Source organism: Camelus ferus, chromosome 6 (assembly GCF_009834535.1).
Source record: "Camelus ferus isolate YT-003-E chromosome 6, BCGSAC_Cfer_1.0, whole genome shotgun sequence".
Lineage (NCBI taxonomy): Eukaryota > Metazoa > Chordata > Mammalia > Artiodactyla > Camelidae > Camelus > Camelus ferus.
Window position 1 is genome coordinate 52,279,960 of NC_045701.1, and position 15,235 is coordinate 52,295,194.

Genomic DNA, 15,235 nt, shown 5'->3' on the forward strand with positions numbered 1-15,235 from the left:
AACTGAGGTTGAGAGAGATCAAATACTCAAGATAATTAGTAAAGGACAGAAGCAGAGAACTGTAGTAGTGAAGACCATGAGCTCTAGGGTCGGACAGATTGAGGTTTTATTTTTTGCTCCAATTCATTATGTTTGTAAACTTGGGCAAGTTGCTAACCCCTTCTAAGCCTCAGTTTCCCCATTTGGAAGGATAACAATAGTATTCACTTCCTACAGGTGTTGTATTAAATGAGAAATGTACGGAAGGTGCTTAGCACAGAGCTGGGACCATGGCACGCACCTGATGCACGTGGTCTTTGCTATGGGGAGATAGCGAGCCAGGAATCACAGCATCTCCAGCCTCTCAATACGAGGCCCTGCACGTGTGACTGTGGGCAAGTTATTTACCTGCTCTGTGTCTCTGTTTCCTCATTTGTAAAATGGGGATGATATAGTGGCTACCTCATAGGCTGGTGTGCAGATAGAGTGATTTATTATACATACAGCATTTAGAACGGTACATGGCATGTAGTAAGCTCCCTAAAGGAACATGCCGTAGAGGTTGAAAGATGGAGGTGGGGTGAGTTTAGCTAGGAAGGCTTCTCCAAGCAGCACTTGTCACTTTCATCCTGATGGAACAAATATCAGCAGGAACTGACATGGCACATCCTGCTGATCATCCACCTCGCACAGTTGGGGTGGCATCGTGGCTAGATCTGCAAACCTACCTCCACTGCCTCTCTTGCACGTGTCAAAACTGCTCAGCAACACATGAAAAATCTAATTTGCTGTGAAGTCATTATTTTTCCAAATATATCTGTCCATACTTGAAGGTGGTAAAACACATCTGAGAATCCGTAAACCCGCCTGGAGGGGATGAACTTGTCAGCTTGTTCTGTCAACAGGCTTGATGTCTGAGCATTGTTGTCATCACAGGGCGGCTTGTTATCTGCCAAGCCGGATTGTTTCTCTCTCAAGTGGGAATTCGAAGGGTCTCTAACCAGGGAAGGAAGCTTTATCAAGCCCCAGGTATAATTAAAAGCCACAGCCCTTGGCTTTGTAAAATGGAAAGTTTGGTCTCTGCATTCTCAGTAGCGTTTAGCTCCCTGGCCCCAAGGCCCCTGTCCATTACTCTCCTCCTCCCTTCACCTGTCATTCCCTTCTCCCCTTCCACATCCTGTCTAATGGGGGTGGGAATCGGATCAGCTTTGTGTGCTGCTCTGTAAATATTTTTCAAATTAAGTTCCTATCTACTGTACATCTATCAGATACTTAATACATGAACTTGTTCAGTCCTCAGACAACCCCCAAGGATTTGAACATTGGCCTGCTCGATGACAGAGCCAGAGCCAAGAATTTAAACCATGATGCTTACCCTTGAGTCTGGGCAAAGAGCTTGCCTCTCTTGCCTGTGAGTCATGGAAGTTTCGGGTTTTGTAATAGGGGGCTGTAGTTTAATTGTATATTCCATTTTGGACAATTGAGAAGGGTCAAATATAAGCAAGTTGTGGACTAACTAAAAAAGAGGAGAAAATAATCCTAGATCCAGAAATTAAATTAGATGAATTTGGCTGGCTTCTTATAAATATCATTCAGATAGATTTTATTAAAACCTGACTGGGTAGTAAGAAAGAGGTAGTTCTCTGATTTTGGGGTCAGACCCATGGGGGATCAAGTTCTGATGCCATATGTGGTCTTGGGCAAGTTATCTATTAAAGAGCTTTAATTTCATCAACTACAAAGCAGAGATGATAATACCTAACTTAGAGTGCGGTTAGAGGACTAAACAAGCTCACATATGTAAAGCACCTGGTTCATGGTTACTCCTAAATTAGTTTCTACTTCCCTTTAAATCATAGCTCTCTTTAGTGGATATGAAAGGGGGTATTTTTTAGCATCTCAAAGAACCACAACATGAATGTGATTTCATGGTAAAAGAAATGACTGTCCTTTGTCATGCCCAGATAGGTGAGAAAAAACTACTTAAGAAATGAAAAAGGAGACTAGTGAAGCAAAAAATACATACGTTCATTTTAAATAGTGGCATCTTGCCACTGATAGAGAGTTTTTTTGGCTGCTGTTATAGCCTTTTCAATTAATTTTTTGGGGAAACCATTGCTAAATAGCAAAAAAAGAGACTGAATTAAATTAATAGAATTTTCAGCTTAGAGGGAGCACTATTGGTACGCAATGTAATTGCCAGAAGTGGGTGTACGTTTTGAATGTGGGCAATGACCTTAGGAGATCCAGGCTGGACTTAGAGAAAGCAGAGTGAACTTAGGTCACTTTGCTCTGGGAGATTCCAGCTTCTTGTGATTGATGATACTCAGTGCCAAGGTGGGGGATCACAGCAAACATATCATGCAGATGTGGGTATCTTTTTGTCGTTTTCTTAGGTATAATAAGAGCATATGGACAAGCCTTACTGGTAACCCAAGTGTCATAAAAAGTTACTTGGGAATGTTACTTTTTCCATGGACTGACTCTGGGAATAGTTATTTTGAAAACCACTCTCTTAAAGCTGTTTAATTGTAAGACAGATAGTGAATGCTAATCAACAAGCACAAGCAGCCTGGGAATACGTACATATTTTTGGAAAAGGTAAAGTGGCAAATATGTCAGTTAGCTACTGTTTATGTATAACTCCAAAACACAGTAGTTTAAAACAACAATCACTTATTATTTCTCATAAACCTACATATCGTTTGGATGGTTCTGCTGATTTCACTGGGTTTGGCTGGTGCTTTGGTTTTAGCTGGGGCTTCGTCACTGACTCGACACTTAGCTAGCAGCTGGCTGATCTATGGTGGTTTCAGCTGGGATGACTGGACTCCAGGCCACATGTCTCACTCTCCGCAGGCTAGACCACAGTTTTTTGTTTGTTGTTTTGGCAATCACAAGGGTCCAGCAGAAATGGGCAAGCTGTTTTTTTAAGCCTTTATGTGTGTTTGTGTGTTAAGTTTGCTATCTTCCTGTTGGCCTAAACAGGTGATGTGGCCAAGCCCAGATTTCAAATTGGGCCAGAACTACAGAGGTACAAGGCAGAGGGTATGCATATGGAGAGACCTCTGATTTGGACCATTAATGTAATAAATCACCAATCTGAAGGTAGTAAACGTGAGTGAAAATTGATATGGTGGGTAATATCCTAGTATCTACTAAAGAAATCATCATTAAGATATGGAGTAATCTGAGAAGGCTTCCGGAAGGAGGCAAATGAAGGGAAGCCCATTTCAGGCAGGAGGAAACTATACTGTGCGAATAAATCAGATTTAATGGAAACATAATAATCTATGTTACCGATTCCCATTTGACAGACATATAGGTTGTGATACCATTTCTCTGTTTCAATCAGTGATGCTCCTGGTTTTTTGGAGACTTCTCTTAGTTGTAAGGAAGATTTAGCTATAAGATTTTTACAATACTTTTACAATATAAATTGTCAGTTTATCTCTTTACCCATATTTATTTATTTAAATAAAAATTTAAATACATTTAAATAAAAATTAAGTCTAGCCTTTGTAATCCTTTGACTTTTAATTTAACTTGCAATGTGCTTTCTTTTAACTTTTGGCTTTTATTTGCTTTTATACTCTGCACTCTTTATCTTAACATTTTTTATCTTGACACCAAAATAATCTGTTTTTTCTGTGTATATTTCTTTATTTCATTCCTTTTAATTTTTAATTCTCTTATTTTATAATTAACCTTTTGGTTTCACCCTCTCCTTAACCTACCAGTGAACTTTACCACTGGAGTCTCAGGACAGCAGGGCAGACCGGAGGCCACCTGCACAGCTGCCCTGCCGCCCCTCTTGCCCCCTAATGAATCTCTTACCCTTTCATCTTCACCTTGGGAACCTCAGAAAACAAGACAGCTGGCCTTGCCCAGGACAACTCCTACTTTCTCCCGGACAGATGGTGCCCTTGTTTTCTTGGAATGGTGGCAGTCGATAACTTGCACTATCCAAGAACCACTTCCAAAGATTACTTCTGAGGAGAAGTACTGGGGGTTTGTGAATGAGAAAGGAGATGAGAATCTGTCCTTCGTCCTTATCCCTATCTCTACTGTTTGGAATGTTTCCATAACCGTGTAGTATTTGCATAAAATAAAGAAATTAAAAGCTAGTAAATCCTGTATTCATCAGCATTTATAGGCAATGGCCGTGGGACAAAGCATGTCACTAGCCTTCCAGAGGTAGCACAAGAAGTCTGTACTCTGCTCTGATGTTGGTGAGAAAGGTCTTGATAGAGACTCCTGGGATGCGGCACTACTGAATGTACCCAGGTGATGGACAGGGGTGGGCAGACCCTAAATTGGCCCCCAGTGATCCCTGTCTTCTGGTATTCATGCCCTGTATAATCCCCTCCCTTGGTGAATGAGACCTAGGACCTGCTTCTAACCAACACAATATGGCAACGGTGAGGGGATGTCATGCCCACGATTGTGTTACACTACATTAGGTCACACTCCTAGTTGTTGACTCTCACTCCTGCTCTCCAGCTGGCTTCATGGAAGCAAGTAAACTCTGCCTTATCTTTCACCATCCATCCTGCATCCCTGTCTCTGCACTCCCATGGTCTACAGTTTCAGGTCACTGCTCTGGCTTTCAGTGGCCTCCTTTCTGACACCAGGAGATGTCCTTATTTTGGGTATATGTTAATTTGGCTTTGCATTTGTAAGAATTTTTACTGTATTTTACAAACCCTTTCTAGAAGTTGCAGTGGAAGGGTATTCAGGTTTCTTTGCCTGCCATACTGCTGAGACGGGATCAATCAAAAGCAGATTTTTCTGAAGTTCTAAGTCATATTTCCTATCTCTGGGTGCCTTAAAATTTTGTTTGGTAACAACTACTTCAATGTATCAAAGTGTCAGGTATCACCCTGCATTCACCTTCCTCACCCAGCATCTCTAGGCTCCTGCATTTAACCACAGATCAGAAAACTCTGGACACCCCGTGGTAACGTCCCACTGCTTCCTACCCTCAGATGCAAGTCCGTATGTCAACACAAGTTTACACATGTGTATCTTTCCCCGCTGTCCACAGCGTTTCTGAGGGGACACCAGTGGGCCAGAAACCAGGCAGTAAGCTGTAGCCACAAAGAACTCTCCTTCATTCCCTGAGGGGCCATGTTCTCCTGGATGTTCTCTGAACTTACTGTTCCCTACTTGGGCTATTCTCCTTCCTCCCACCTGGCAAACTCCTGTTCATCATGCAAAGCCTGGCTCAGTCATCCCTTCTGCAAAGCTTTTCCTGCTCTTTTATTGCCTTGCATGTCCTTCTGTTATTAGATTCATCACACAACACTTTTGCATTTAAATGTCTGTCTTCCTACTAAGCTACGTGCTCTTTGTATCTCTAATGCCTGGCTCATAGTAGGCATTCAACAGATGTTTACTGGCTTTAACTTATCTGGATTTCAGTGTGACATCAGGGAAATGTATCGACAACAAGGATGGCTCTACTGGCAATCTTTCCCCAGCACCTTGAAATTTGAAAAAGTGACACAGAAGTTATAGCTTTCCAAAGGCATTAAAAGGGGGAACTTGGTAGGTATATAAAATTATATAGCCAAGAGGGGAGGGTATAGTTCAGTGGCAGAGTGCATGCTTGGCATGCACAGGGTCCTGGATTCAATCCCCAGTACTTCCACTTAAATAAATAAATAAACCTAATTACCTCTCCCCCACTTCCTCCAAAAGATTCTATTAAATTGTGGAAAACTCAAAAAAAGTTTGGTGGTTCCTCAAAAAGCTAAACAAAATTACCACATGATTCTAGTAATTCCACTTCAGGTATATGCCCAAAAGAACTGATACCAGGGAGTCAAATAGATACTCAACATCAATATTCATAGCAGCGTTATTCACAATAGCCAAAGGTAAAAACAACCCAAATGTCCATCAACAGAAGAATGGGAAAAAAACATACATACAATGTGTGTATGTTGTATATAAATACAATGGACTATTATTCAGCCTTAAAAAGGAAGGGAATTCTGATACATACAACAACATGGATGGACCTTGAAAACATACTAAGTGAAAGAAGCCACATAAAAGGACACATACTCTATGATTTCACTTATATAAGATATTTAGAGTAGGCAAATTCATTAAGACAGAAAGTAGAATGGTGGTTTCCAGGGGCTGAGGGGAGGGGATGGTGTGGAGGTATTGTTTAATGGGTACAGTTTCTATTTGGGACGATGAAAAAGTTCTGGAATTGGATAGTGGTGATGATTACACAACATAATGAGTATACCTAATGCCACTGAGTCGTATGCTTAAAAATGGTTAAAACAGTAAATTTTAAGTTACGTATATTTTACCACATTAAAAAAAAGTCATGTGGTCTCCCTGGAGTGGGGGAAGGGTAAAATTCATCTAGAGATAGACTAACATGTGAGGGTCCGGTCTCTTGTCCCAGGGAAAAGTTGACATCTGCAATCACAGCCTAAATTTGCTTTGCAAATTACTTAGGAAAAAAGAGAAAAAGAAATAACCTAACCCCTTGTTGCTTTTTTCGAAATGAATTTAGATTCAAAGAGCATTCCCCTGCACCATGTGGGTCAGCTCTTAATATTTCCAAGTAGTACTCTGGTGGTCGAGTCAACTTTGCTATTAGATCAATCACACTGCAGTTAGAAACTGGTAAATGTCACAGTGTAACTGGAAATTTCAACCAGTCAGGCTGAGCCTAGGTCAGTGATCGGCTTATGCTGCATTTCCTGCACAAGCGGAGGATTGAAGGGCTTGCGCCTTCTTTGTTGCAAACTAACTTGAAGACCGGGTCAGAGAACGCATCACACTTGCCTCCTCAAAATTTCACCAGTTAATCATAATGCAAACTGATGGAGGGAGTTGCAAAACAGACTGTATCTGTCTTCGTTCGGCCTGTGTTAAACACAGACAGCATGTGATTATGTTATAAACTCTTGAGACAGACCTGCTTCTGGAAACCTTTCCAGTTCTGTTGCTGCTGCCATGGCAACTGCTGGAGCTTTTGGTTCTGTCTTGGCTCTTCCTCTAGCTCTTGACCGTGAAGCGTGACTTCTGTTCAGTGCTCCAGGAAAGCCCAGCTTCGTAGACTGGTGCAGTCTATGAATATTGTTAAGTGGAATTGTGTCTTCTTCTTGCTGCTCAGAGCAAAGCTGCTGTTTGGGGTCTGAACCCTCTCTCTATGGGTGCTTAGAGGATCTGGGTTGCTCTCTTGGGGTGGGCGTTTATGTAACCTGGAGGTGTGATAGGGCCTGCTGCTCTTCCATTGTGTGCCTCCCACAGTGGAAAACTAACTACAGTCGTGGCGCTGAGTAAGTAGGGGAAAAAGCAAAGAACTGAATAAAGTGCAATTACGTGCTCTGCTGGCATCATGTGACAGATAATTTGGGGAGATTTTCAAGGGGGTGATGTCATTATGGGGTTTCAGGATAGAAGCAACAGCTAACACTGAAAAATAGCAGAAAATATTGAATGAATGAAAAAAATTAGAAAACATTAATTTCAATTTCCGGTTACATTAACATGATTTTCTAGGTTAGTGCATTAAACATAATGCACAATCAAACAAGTGGATTTAAAACATCTCTTTAGACTTTATTTTGCTACAAGACATTTACAGGTCATTGTGGCATATGACTGACAATTGTCGATGCTGAAGTACTGCTGTTCACTAACTTTTTCTGTAAAGAGAAATGTTTCTGTGAGAAATTAGGAACAAATCTTTAAAGTGGCTCCTTTCTTCAGGTTTTAATTATTTACATAATTAAAATTCACAGAAGTACATAAAAGGCACTGAGTCTAAGCATGGTCAGAGATTAATGTAGTAAGAAGAAATCAGTTTTCTGCATTAGGAATTTGTAATTCATGGCCTTTATCACTTTGCTATGTCTCATATTTTTGCACTGCTTATCACAGTGTATTAACGAATATTCATTAAATCCCTGCGAGCAAAATCCAGTGAGTTAAAAGACTGATACCATCACTGTCTTACCTACTTTGTCAGACGAGAGAAATGAAGATGGATTGAGTTTGGTCTTTCCCTCCTAGAGGAATCTGGCTAGAATAATAATTTGCTTGCCTAAAACTGGCTGGAAAACACGGGAGGGAGGTGAAAAAGAAGCTGAAGGGAAGGAGAAAGCATCTATATTTAAAATTTTTACATATGTTCCAACACACTGGAGAGTTGGAGGCAAGGCTCTTGGCTTCCGCTTGACTTCAGATCCTGTGGCTTCCGCTGGTGATTATGTAAATGAATTCATAACGTTGAACACATCCCAACTCACGTGTCCCTTCTGTTTTCTTCGCACCATGTTGCAGATCTGCTTGTTTGTGTTCCCTCAGTCTCTCTGAGGCATTCGCCTCAGATGCCCTAACACCAAGGAGTCCTTTTCCTTGGAAGGTGCAGCCCAGAAGCAGATATCCGGCCTGCTCGGGAAATGCTCAGCAGGGAGAATCCCAGAGCAGCTGCTCCCAGCCCACAGGTCCTACTGGGACCTGCTCCTTCCACACAAAGGATCCATCACATGACCCCCGGGAGGGAGGGATGGCAAATGCCCACAAAGCAACTGCCACTGGGGACCATGAGTTTGTCAAACTGTCTACAGTCACCGTCGCACAGTCACCGTCGCTCTTCTTGGTTGGCTTTCCTCTTTGGAGTCAACATTTTGTTGTTGCTTTTGCTTAGTAAACCTTTACTTGGTTACATTCTGTATCTGAGTAGAGTATCCCTGCTTTGAAACTGAAGTTCAATTTCACACTTTTCTTACAGCATTCATTTACACAGAAAGGATATATACAGACGCATATGCAGATGTAGCAGGAAGAAAATTTGCCATTTTGAGGTTCAACAGAGAAACTAAGAGGGTGCAGGGAAAAGAGAAGGAAGAGAGAGGTCTCTTTAGAGAGAGTGCAGAGGAGATCAGGTCTGTCAGAGATGACAGGTGACTTTAGAAACAGTGATGTCTGAGATATATATACATATATAAATAAAATTCACATGGTTCAAAAATTAAAAATTGGAATTTCTCTCCCACTCCATCCCCAATTTATCCAGACCACCTCTTCCACTTTTCCTGCCCTAGTGACAATGGTTATTTTCTTTTTTTCTTTTTTTTTTTTTTGTTTAAACTTTGGCTTTTTTTTTTTAACATTTTTTATTGATCTATAATCATTTTACAATGTTGTGTCAAATTCCAGTGTTCAGCACAATTTTTCAGTTATTCATGGACATATACACACTCATTGTCACATTTTTTTCTCTGTGAGTTATCATAACATTTTGTGTATATTTCCCTGTGCTATACAGTGTAGTCTATTCTACAATTTTGAAATCCCAGTCTATCCCTTCCCACCCTCCACCCTCCTGGTAACCACAAGTCTGTATTCTCTGTCTGTGAGTCTATTTCTGTCCTTTATTTACGCTTTGTTTTTGTTTGTTTGTTTGTTTTTGTTTTTGTTTTTTAGATTCCACGTATGAGCGATCTCATATGGTATTTTTCTTTCTCTTTCTGGCTTACTTCACTTAGAATGACATTCTCCAGGAGCATCCATGTTGCTGCAAATGGCATTATGTTGTCAGTTTTTATGGCTGAGTAGTATTCCATTGTATAAATATACCACAGCTTCTTTATCCAGTCACCTGTTGATGGACATTTAGGTTGTTTCCATGTTTTGGCTATTGTAAATAGTGCTGCTATGAACATTGGGGTGCAGGTGTCCTCCTGAAGTAGATTTCCTTCTGGATACAAGCCCAGGAGTGGGATTCCTGGGTCATATGGTAAGTCTATTCCTAGTCTTTTGAGGAATCTCCACACTGTTTTCCATAGTGGCTGCACCAAACTGCATTCCCACCAGCAGTGTAGGAGGGTTCCCCTTTCTCCACAGCCTCTCCAGCATTTGTCATTTGTGGATTTTTGAATGACGGCCATTCTGACTGGTGTGAGGTGATACCTCATTGTAGTTTTGATTTGCATTTCTCTGATAATTAGTGATATTGAGCATTTTTTCATGTGCTTTTTGATCATTTGTATGTCTTCCTTGGAGAATTGCTTGTTTAGGTCTTCTGCCCATGACAATGGTTATTTTCTCTGGAAGGTTTCCAGAGTTTCTCTGTGCATATACAAACAAATATGAATAAATGTATCGATTTATTTCTTGATTCAACAAATTATCAAGTGTTCCAGGCAAAAAAATAGACGACGATTTCTGTCCCCCAAAAGATTACACTCTAACTGGAAGACAGAGATAATAAGCAATAGACGTAATATGTTTGGAAACAGTATTTCTCATTAGATTAGTGGGGCTGAGGAGTAATAAAATGGTAAGGAAGGAGAATCAATACAGGGAGGTGGGTTGCTGTTTTCAACATGGTAGTCAGAGGAGACCTTGTGGAAAACGTGATATTTAAGCAACGACTTGAGTTGAGAAATACCCGGGGGGGGCGGGGAGAAGTTCGACACTATCCACCATGAGAAAAGGTTTTCCCCCGTTTCCTGTGTGCACAGGTGGCATTCTCAGTTATACTGGGTGGCCAGCACACACTGCCACACAGAGAGGGATGCACACATTCCCTCTCGGTCAACCCTCCTCAGGAAAACCATCTCTCTTTCACGGCATCTCACTGATGCTTACACACATTATATTGCTAATGCATAATTGTCTTCTTCTAGGAAGAAACCAGAAGCTACAGCAGTCCAGCTGCGGGGACCACATTTACGAGGTAAAGCAAAGCAAAGCTCTGTTTCTTTGCTTCCCGCAGCGGCAGACAGGGCGTGGGGAGAGTAACCCAAAGTCCTCTCCTTAGTAAGCAGTGACTACCCACCAGGCACCCTGCTAAGCACATTATCCCATCTGACTCCTACAACAGCCTTACAGGCTTGCAGAAAAGGTATTTCTATTCTATTTTTATAGATTAAATTGATTAATTTTATAGATGGATATCTTAGACTCAGACTATGGAAACCAGCCCAGGTCACAAAGATCCTAAGTGTCTAATTCTGAAGCCGGAGGTTCTGGAGTGGAATCGACTCACTGCAGTCCTTGGTTTGCAAAGCACACACCAGGCAGGGGAGTCATCTGCCTTCTGTCCTTCCTGTTTAGAGCAGCTGGGCGGTGGCTTTGAGTAGCACAGGTAAAAACGTATGCTATGTATGTCCTCTATCATTCTGGGGTTGCTTACAGAATGCATGATACTTGGCAGTTATCTTGATATTTCTTCTCTTCTGTTATAAAATACCATATCAAATCCACCCGCATGAGGCCATCAAATGTCCTCATTGACTGTCAGATCTCTATGTTTACCTGTAGGTTGCTGAGGCGGTTTTAAAATGAATTGCAGGGTTCCCATATAAAACTCACAGAGTCATTTTTTGTTACTATGATAAAATAGTACAGTTGTCATTTAAAAGTTAACAGTTTTAAGAACACATAATCTCACATAGCTTCCAGGCCACTGTGTCTCAGGTTAACAAATTCCTCAGTTTGTTGCTCACAGAGTTTGCAGGAGAGGGAACAAGTTTTCAGTCAAGTAGATATATTTTTGGAAAAAAATAGGTCCTAGTTACACTAATGTTTACATTAAAATTCTATTTCTGAAGTTCCTATCTCTATCCGAATTCTAAGTATTCATGAAGGGCAAGAAACATAACGTCTTTGTGGGGTAAAGTCCATTCCCAAGCTAATACCAGCTGCTGTATTTGAGTTACTGGAGCTGGCCTGTCAATTCTATAATTAACACATCAGTATTCAGTCCTTCAAAAATGTGGTCATTTTTCTGTTCTTCTATCATTCTCTCTGATTCTGAGAAAGCAAGATCTAAAATAAACTCAAAGTTTGTAACCCTGATAAAGAATTGACCCCAGTACTTCTTCCTGTCCCTGAAGATGTATTTTAGCGATTGTATTTAGTATTTTACAGCCTTGAAAGTACTGCATTTTGTAGAAATGAAAGGTCAGTACTTCTTCCTGTCCCTGAAGATGTATTTTAGCGATTGTATTTAGTATTTTACAGCCTTGAAAGTACTGCATTTTGTAGAAATGAAAGGTCTGAGACGTTGCTCAGTTAGGATCCTTTTCTGTGTGACTAATTAATTAATCAAATGCATCTGTGATTTCAAAAACATGATTTTAAGAAATATGTTTAGTTATTGTTTTTCAATACACCACATAGTCACTTTTCATATTTAGATGCTTCAACCGTAAGTGATACTGATGTAGGAATGATACAGGAGGGACAGAGATAGAAAATGAGTTTTTGGTGACAGTCTGGTTTGTTTTAAAAAACTATTTAGAAGCAATATTCAGAGACATTCCCTAAATAGTTGCCAGCCCTCAGCCTGCATTTTGTAGTAAACTGCGGTTTGATGCCCAAAGATACCTCTTTACAGGAGGAAAACACGAATCGTAAGTGTGGATCTACTTGGCACTTGCTGGAAATTCTTGTAAGCTGCCAAACAGTTCTATCCTGTAGTGCAGACAACAGAACAACTGAAATCACTCATATGGTTGCAAAAGCAAAACTGTCCTTTTCTGTTTTATTCTCATCACCACTATGATCACTGACGCTAAATCCAGGAAAACTGCTTTCTATTGGCTTTAGGTGTATCTTTGGTCACTGGCACATAGTAGATGATTGATCATTTTTTAAATGAATGAATGAATGAATGAATGAGTGAATGAGATGTCTATGTTTATGGCTGAAATGGGGGAGGAGTTGGAGGATCTTAAATATTTCAGAGTTGTTACATGAGTCAGCATTACAACACCCCTGCTAGAGAGAATCTTCAGAATTATCTTTTCCCAAATTATTTCTAAATCCAATCATTCTAAAGTTCTTTCAGACATAGTGGGACTCCAAAATGCCTATGATGTAAAGCTTCTGGAATGTGTGAATGTGTAGGAAGTATTTTTAAGATTTTTTTCCCCAATCATCTTGCTTTTTGGCAGATGACACAACTGAGGTGCAGTATGTAGGTGGACATTTTCTAAATTATAAAATATGGGAGGCTAGTGGGTGGCTGCAGGGGCAATGACATTCACAAAGTAGAGAAGATAAGGTTTGAGAGTTTGAAAAGGCAATAATTCTTTCACAATTAATAAAGAGTCATGAAATGTGATACTAACAGAATGGACAAAGGAACCAAAAACATACACCCAGCACTTTGCAGGAAGAAGTGTTAGAAAGGCAAAGATTATTTTATCTTTGAACCAAACCTTTCATTTTGTATGCTCTTCCACTAACCTAATTTCCCATTTTCAGATTTCACACACACACACACACGCACGCACACACACACCCCTACATACAATGGTACAGTGTAAGTGAATGTGATTTATGAAACAAAATTAGAGCATATAGTACCTTCTAAATAAAATAAAAATTGGAAAATACCCTCTTTGTGGAGGATTCTATATGGTGACATTGGGTAGTTCAGTCCCAAGTCACTGCACCAGGAAGCATGCCACTGTCTGAGGTTAGCAGGCATGGGAGTTTGATCGTCAGCTCTGGTGACTGACACTTGGTTTTGTTGTTATACCAGGAGTAGATCCATCTCTCCAAGGCTGACTTACCGGAGACTGATGTGTAAAATCAAAATGCCAGATTCTTACTGTGCCATGAAACATACCACTGTCACGTAGGCAGGAGTCCTCACGTCAACATGGCCAGCTCATTTTCTCCCTGTAGAAGACAAACAACAGAAGTCAGGCTGGAACCACGAGATTGTGTGATGAGCATGGACTCAGAACACAGGAAGTGAGACCAACGGAGTAGCTGAAGGTATGAAGTTAGGGGCAGCCAACATAAATGCATCCAGGGGCCAGGGAGGTATGAGAGTTGAGTGAAGGTGCCTGGCAGGGACTGTGGATGGCAGAGAGCTGTCTGCAGGTGACAGCTCTAACACAGTTCTCGCTGATTTTTGCCCCGTGGAAATGGGGGCCTTTTCAAGAAAATAAATGGAGAATCTGCTGTAAAGTCTTTTCACTTAAAAAAAAGTTTCTAGTTAATTTGAATATTAAAAGAGGACGTAACAGAGCAGACAAATCTGACTATGAGCCGGGTTAGTTGTCCAGTACTCTAGTTTCAAGCTCTGCCTCGAGTCTCCATAGCCTGAGGCATCTGGCTCACATTAGAGGTGATCTTACTTTAAGACTCAAGTCACTCAGCCACTGGCTAAAACCCCTGTCCCTGAACAATGTTGAAACACACACAGCCAACACTTGCCTTAGTGACACTTTTTTCCCTGTATTTCTATGATGGATCAACATCACCTCCTCCCATGCACTTTGGGTGAACACATCCTTAGGTTTCATAATACAGTCATTCTTTCACAGCCCAGTCTTGCTGACCTGACAGCTATTTGGTCTCTAAGCAGATGTGCATTCTCAGTTCTGATCACTATATATTGACTGCATAGTTTAATGCTCAAGTCAATCTTAATGTCCCTTATTTTCAAGTTCCAAGGGGACAAATCACTGTAATCTGCATGAACTGACAACACTGTCTGATAAAATGTACATCATTTTGTCAAAATCATAATTTATTTTTAGTTCTGCCCATTTGACCTGGGATAAATGATTTTTCCTGCCTTTTGATAAAAACAATGATCTACCAGGTGTCTTGTTTAAAACAGAACCCATCAAATGGGCCATCTGTATGATATCTGTTTTACAATTTTGAAAAGATAGAGTAATATTTGAAAACTGTTTAGGATGAAATAAACTGCAGAAATCATTATTAATGTTTTTCTGTCTACTCACAGCTGGCTCATTAGATACGCTATTCTTAAAATCAGCAGCTTGGTCATAAAAACATTTTCTTCTCAATTTGCCACACCAGTAGGCATATGGTGCTGATGCCAGCATGACAAAATTGAGGCAGTGAGCCCTTAAAAAACAACCCATATTATTATGTTTTACTTTCAGGACTAACTTGAGATTTAGCAGCTGTTCAACCAGTGTGGGAGGCATCTCAGAGACAGATTTTGGGTCTGGACCTGAAATTCTGCAGCATGGAATGGAAGGTTCCGTCCTGTAAGGTACTGATCAGGGCGACAGCTCCTGGACGGTATACTCACTGCACTGGAGCCTCTGCTCAGTCTCCAGCCCTCCACAGAGAAGCTAAAACATGTTTTATTTTGCCAGTCTGATGTGAAGGAAGTGTTGGGACATTTGGTACCCAGGGACATTTTCTCTGAAAATGACACCTAGCCCTGAAGTTCTGGTTGACTTTAACGACTGTTCCGTGGAGGGATAATCTT